The sequence below is a fragment of the Halyomorpha halys genome, unplaced genomic scaffold, assembly GCF_000696795.3.
Source record: "Halyomorpha halys isolate HHAL.00 unplaced genomic scaffold, Hhal_1.1 Scaffold39.1, whole genome shotgun sequence".
Lineage (NCBI taxonomy): Eukaryota > Metazoa > Arthropoda > Insecta > Hemiptera > Pentatomidae > Halyomorpha > Halyomorpha halys.
The window spans coordinates 1,760,006-1,767,234 of NW_027109179.1; the positions used below are offsets into that span (position 1 = coordinate 1,760,006).

General features: G+C 29.1%; 2 non-coding genes across 2 annotated transcripts; both read right to left on the reverse strand.

Annotated features, from left to right (window-relative positions):
- Positions 1 to 1,289: 1,289 nt before the first annotated feature.
- LOC112210584 (U1 spliceosomal RNA) lies at positions 1,290 to 1,451 on the reverse strand. Its single transcript, XR_002945221.1, has one exon. It is a non-coding gene; the product is annotated as a U1 spliceosomal RNA (small nuclear RNA).
- A 1,175-nt stretch (positions 1,452 to 2,626) lies between these two features.
- Positions 2,627 to 2,788, reverse strand: LOC112210585 (U1 spliceosomal RNA). Its single transcript, XR_002945222.1, has one exon. It is a non-coding gene; the product is annotated as a U1 spliceosomal RNA (small nuclear RNA).
- Positions 2,789 to 7,229: the final 4,441 nt, after the last annotated feature.

The following is a 7,229-nucleotide window of genomic DNA, read 5'->3' on the forward strand; positions in this document are numbered from 1 at the left end:
CGAAAATGTACACTCCGGAATCGTTATATTTTTTAGTACAACTTTAGAAAATAAGGCATTGTAATGAAATTTGGTTTATATTTATGTGTGGACATTGAATAATACATATTTACAAAAACTAAACATTTAATTTATTTATAATATCGTTTTGCCATCAATACGATTTGAGTTCTTGTAAATTTCTTTTCTCAGTTTTCTGATTTCTTTATTGTCTTATTAAGTTTCCCTATTTCATTGAACAATACTCGTGTACCTTTGTTCCACTAATCCTACATACTGCTCAACGGATTAGAGAAGTGTAAAGTCCGTCGTGAATACACTTCGCACGTTCTCTTTCAACTTGATTTATTTATCATGTATCTTTATATTTTTATCATATTTTGTTTTGTTTTTTGTTCCATTTTAATAGAACGTTAAAGGAAATCATACATTTTTTAAAAAATGTCATTCAAAAAGTTCATTCTCCGTAATCGCCAATAAACTTTCATCTCCCCTGAGAGGGGACAACCGAGTGCAAAGGGTTAAATATATTGCACTAATTACTGTAGATAATTTATATCCCATTAGAAGACCCGCTACTTATTTAAAAGAGCTTTCTTCATATTTAAAATAGGTATTCATTTTTTATTTGTGTTATCTTTAATTTTTTTTTTTAAACATTCTTCTTCTGCTATATTTGTATGTTGTTTTTTCATCTGATCTTTTCGTAACAGAATTAAAGAAAAAAAAAACTAAAATTAATATTTTATTGGAATATATCTTGAATTTTATTTTGTAATTATTAGATGAAATAAAAAGAAAATATCAACTTCGAGTAGATGATATTATGCAGGTATACAAAATCAAACTGTTTAGTTTTTCACCAACTTCGAAGTCAAAAATAAAAAGGTATTTAATATTGCTATTGCGTATAGAAAAAACTGAGCGGAAATTTCAGCCCCCTCCTTCGATAAATTGATCCCAACGTCATACGTCGATTACTCTCAAGGGTTTCTCATGGAGCCGCAATCCCTCCCCCTTCTTCTCTCCCCACCTATGTATGTATGTTGGTTCATTGGTGTAGTATTTAATTTGGAAAATTTTTATTCCAAAATGAAGAGGTTTGTTTGACACTTCTTGTTTTCTCAGGCTCAATCGTATTTCTGTTATGAATTAAACTGATCCGTTCTAATACGCCGGAAAAACATTCTTTCCGAAAAAGTCTTTCTGTCCATCTGAACAATTCACCAACATGATCGTAATTCATCCTAGACTCTCGCAAACAATATATTTAATGATTATTATTTATTCCGGGACAGCACGAACGCAGTCCCTACTAACAAAAATTACGCGCCCGAGATACCCACATTTGGGGTATTCGCAGGGGTCAGCCCGACCGAAGTGCAATGGAAGAGCCTCGCCCTGGGGGAACCGCCTTAATGATCACGGTAACCCCCACGCCAGGTAAGTATGCTTAATGTTTTTTTTTTTTTTTTTAAACTTTATTTACATCATGTCAGTATAACATTATACCTCGGTTTATTTCCATTTTAAAACTGAAAAATATTTAATTTTATATGGTAGTGGTTAGAAGCCTAGTGCCAAGATGTGAAATTGAGATAGTAAAGATTAATTAAATAGGACTGATAGACTTATTTTATCTATACCATGAGAAATGAGTTAAATTTAAGATTATATACAGCAATATTTAGTAAATAAGGACTTATTTTATTTATTATTTCATCTAAAATATAATAGATAATCAAAATCTTCTGGTGCTACAGATTGAAATGGTTCTTGGTATTTTTAGAGGACTGAATGATTAGGATTTAGGAGCAATTAAAGGGTTCACGAATAATTTATTAAGAACTATTTCATAAGTTCTAGATAATAATAACTTGCCTAATGATGATAATGTTAAATAGAGATAGTAAAGAATAATTTAATAAGAGTGATAGATAACTATTATGTCTATGTGATGAGAAATTAATTATATTTAAGATTGCATACTGAAATATTTTATAAATAAAGATTTTTATCTATTATTCATTCACTACAGCTAGTATGTAATAGATAATTAAATACTTCTTCTTCTTCTTCTTCCGGTCCTGCAGATCAAAATGGTCTTTGATATTTTCACAGACTGTAAGGCCTATTGTTATTTTTTTTATAAAGAATTGTTTCTTTATAACTGTCAACTTTATAAGATCAAGTAAAACTGTCACTCTGTTTAAGAACTTATTAATAATTTTAGGGATTAATGAAACCTTTTGAATACGAATATGGGAGATATATCTTCCTAATATTTTTGAGAATGGGCATGAAGTACTAGAAATGTCCTCAAAAAGTTTAAAAAGATGTAATAAAAGTTTCAAATTTTATCTGAAGTTTATGATAATAATAATAATTTATAATTATCATTTGGATTAACATGGAAAGACAAAGTTTGTTGAAAAACAATTGTTTGACACTTCTTGTTTTCTCAGGCTCAATCGTATTTCTGTTATGAATTAAACTGATCCGTTCTAATACGCCGGAAAAACATTCTTTCCGAAAAAGTCTTTCTGTCCATCTGAACAATTCACCAACATGATCGTAATTCATCCTAGACTCTCGCAAACAATATATTTAATGATTATTATTTATTCCGGGACAGCACGAACGCAGTCCCTACTAACAAAAATTACGCGCCCGAGATACCCACATTTGGGGTATTCGCAGGGGTCAGCCCGACCGAAGTGCAATGGAAGAGCCTCGCCCTGGGGGAACCGCCTTAATGATCACGGTAACCCCCACGCCAGGTAAGTATGCTTAATGTTTTTTTTTTTTTTTTTAAACTTTATTTACATCATGTCAGTATAACATTATACCTCGGTTTATTTCCATTTTAAAACTGAAAAATATTTAATTTTATATGGTAGTGGTTAGAAGCCTAGTGCCAAGATGTGAAATTGAGATAGTAAAGATTAATTAAATAGGACTGATAGACTTATTTTATCTATACCATGAGAAATGAGTTAAATTTAAGATTATATACAGCAATATTTAGTAAATAAGGACTTATTTTATTTATTATTTCATCTAAAATATAATAGATAATCAAAATCTTCTGGTGCTACAGATTGAAATGGTTCTTGGTATTTTTAGAGGACTGAATGATTAGGATTTAGGAGCAATTAAAGGGTTCACGAATAATACACTCCGGAATCGTTATATTTTTTAGTACAACTTAAGAAAATAAGGCATTGTAATGAAATTTGGTTTATATTTATGTGTGGACATTGAATAATACATATTTACAAAAACTAAACATTTAATTTATTTATAATATCGTCTTACTTAATTATCAACATAAAATATAAAAAACTACAGTATTCAGGTTAATATAGAAAAACGTGTGATACGCAACCGAGGTGCGGTGAGCGCACCACACATTTTTCTATATTACCATAAATACTGTAGTTTTTGATTTTTTATGTTGACAATTATAATTAAAACTATCAGGGGGTAAATAAAAATGACTCAAACGATTTGAATTCTAGAAAATAAAAACTGAGATAACTTGATTATCAACATAAAATATGTTGAGGTTTTTCAAAAATTATAATTAAAACTATCAGGGAGTAGATAAAAAGAACTCAAACGATTAGAATTCTAGAAACTAAAAAACTGAGATAACTTTAAAATAAGAAAATGAGGTGCGGTGTGGGCACCACACATTTTTCTATATTACCATAAATACTATAGTTTCTGATTTTTTATGTTTACAATTATAATTAAAACTATCGGGGAGTAGATAAAAAGGACTGAAACGATTTGAATTCTAGAAAATAAAAAACTGAGATAACTTCGACATTAAGAAAATCTGCCGCGGTTGCGCATCACACATTTTTTTATATTACCATTAATACTGTAATTTCTGATTTTTTATTTTTACAATTATATTTAAAACTATCAGGGAGTAGATAAAAAGGACTCAATCGATTTGAATTCTTGAAACTAAAAAACTGAGATAACTTTAAAATATGAAAATGAGGTGCGGTGTGCGTACCACACATTTTTATATTTTACCATAAATACTGTAGTTTTAGATTTTTTTAAAAAAAATATAATTAAAACTCCCAGAGAGTAAATAAAAAGGACTCAAACGATTAGAATTCTAGAAACTAAAAAACTGAGATAACTTTAAAATATGATTATGAGGTGCGGTGTGCGCACCACACATTTTTCTATATTACCATAAATACTGTAGTTTCAGATTTTTTATGTAGACAATTATAATTAAAACTGTCAGGGAGTAAATAAAAAGGATTCAAACGATTTGAATTCACGAAAATAAAAAACTGAAATAACTTTAAAATATGAAAATGAGGTGCGGTGGGCGTGTGCGACATATTTCTATATTACCATCAATACTGTAGTTTTTGATTTTTTTTTTTCAATTTATAATTAAAACTATCAGAGAGTAAATAAAAAGGATTCAAACGATTTGAATTCTAGAAAATAAAAAACTGAGAATACTCCGACATTAAGAAAATCAACTGTGGTTGCGCACCACACATTTTTTTATATTACCATAAATACTGTAGTTTTTGATTTTTTATGTTGACAATTATAATTAAAACTATCAGGGAGTAAATAAAAAGGACTCAAACGATTTGAATTCTAGAAAATAAAAAACTGAGATAACTCAATTATCAACATAAAATATAAAAAACTACAGTATTCACGTTAATATAGAAAAACGTGTGATGCTTAACCGAGGTGCGGTGTGCGCACCACACATTTTTCTATATTACTATATTTAAGTTTTTGTAAATATGTATTATTCAATGTCCACACATAAATATAAACCAAATTTCATTACAATGCCTTATTTTCTAAAGTTGTACTAAAAAATATAACGATTCCGGAGTGTACATTTTCGCAAAAAAGGGGCGCCGAGATGCTGGTAGGTTAAGTCCGAAACGATGCCGAGTGGAAAAGTTATTCAATTAAAACTGTTAAAAGAACGAACATTTAAAATAGAAAATAAATCAATAACGCTAATTAAATAATTAGACGACCTCTTGATAATAATAAAACAAAATTACTACATTGAAATATTAAAACATTTTAACAATATGAACAAAAGAAAATACATCAAAATATAAATATTTTGATGTAATTTTCTCTCTTCTTTCTTTAGTAATTTCCTTGTTGAACAGAATTTTTAAAAATTCCAAAAATTAATAAATTACATACAAATATTAATATTTTATTGGAATTTTGTTATGTAATTATAAGATGAAATAACCAAAAAAAAATATCAACTTTCTGTAGATGATATTATGAAAGTATACAAAATCACCTAACTGTGTTTAGTTTTTCACTAACTTCGAAATCATTTCTTGTCAATCGTATGCAATAGTTTGCGTATAGAAAAAACTGTGCGGAAATTTCAGCCACCTCCTTTGATAAATTAATTCCCACGAATGCGTCGATTGCTCTCAAGGGTTTCTCTTGGAGCTGCAATCCTTTCTCCTCCCTCTATGTTTAATTGGCAGCAGTATTTTAATTTGGAAAATGATTATTCCAAAATGAAGAGTTTTGTTTAACACTTGTCTTGTTTTTTCAGCTGTCCTGAGTGTTCTTATTTAAAAAAATAAGTCTTGTTCTTTCAGGCTTATATTTTCCCAAAATCTGATCCATCGAAAAACTTTCACTGAACTAGATGTATATTTTGGGACACCAAAGGAGCACTCAATGAAAAATTAAGTACCTCTTTCAAATAAACTATTACATTACATTGAACGAACTACCCAAGACTACTCATAGACAAGAACTTCCGAGCCCGTCCCGAACTCTATCGAGGTCTCCGTGCTGGGCTACCAGGTAGCGCTAGTGTCCAACCATGCACAGCTGCTCTACTCAATGACAGACTAAATAAATCACTTTCTAAACTATCTAAAGTACTAGCTTATTATTACATTCAATATTTATACAAAATATTTAATTTAAATGATACTGCACGTTTTACTTTAGATTTTGAACTAACTTTAAGCAGCTAATACATTTAATAGAAACAATCACACTTCTATTTAATTCCTATTCCTATGTTATTTGTTAATTGAAGAGATGAGTGTATGAAGGTTTTTATTTATTTTTAAGGTGTTTAACTATCTATTTATTATTAAGGTGATTAACTAAAGGACTGGTGTATATCTAAGGAATATATAGAACTAAGTTTATTCAAAATTTAATGAAATCCAAGACATTAAATGGATACAAGAAAAATTTAAGACAGTTATTTGTTCAATAAAAATTTGTTATTCATAAAGATAAGAAACTTTATAACATAACACCTTCTTTTTTATTCGATCCCTCTAAAACAGAAAAAACAATAAATTAACAAGTTGCATTACATATGGTTACATAATTCAGATTGGATATTAACTTTTCCTACAATTGGTAATTGAAGGTATACAGTGAAATACTTTATCAAGTTGCACATCATGAATATACAACCTAGTACACTTAAACAATTTCAAAACAATAAATTTATTGGTTTAAACAAATTCTCTAGCCATTAAAGGTTTCAAATAATCAATTGACACCCTGATACACTTAAATTAAATCTTTCGTAAAATCCTCAATGCTCCTTATTTTGTTACTAATAAAACCATCCATAAAGACCTAAATGTTCCTTATGTAACCGATCTAGCCCGAACCCGATATTATTCCTTCCATAATAAACTCCCTAACCACCCAAACCCACTCATTTCTAACCTTGCTTCCTCTACCATTCCTGGCAATCCTCCAAGGTGCCTGAAAAGAAGATGGCCTCGTGACCTTATATAGTAAACTGTTTTAGAGTTCTACTACTGGGTAGTTTCTCTACATCCTGTATCATATCATATGTCATTATGATCAAATTTACTGGTTGTATTTTTTTATACAGTTGTAAATATCAACAAATAAATAAAATAAAATAAAAAAATTAAATCTTTTTAAAAAAAATAAATAAATTAATCCTAACAAAATTTCAGGTTGAAACAAATTCTCTAGCGATCAGTAATTACCATATTCATATGATCAACAGACACCATGATACTCTTAAAATAAATTAATTAACCTTAACAAAATTAATCAAATCAATAAACTACAGTATTTATGGTAATATAGAAAAATGTGTGGTGCGCACACCGCACCTCGGTTAAGCATCACACGTTTTTCTATATTAACGTGAATACTGTAGTTTTTTATATTTT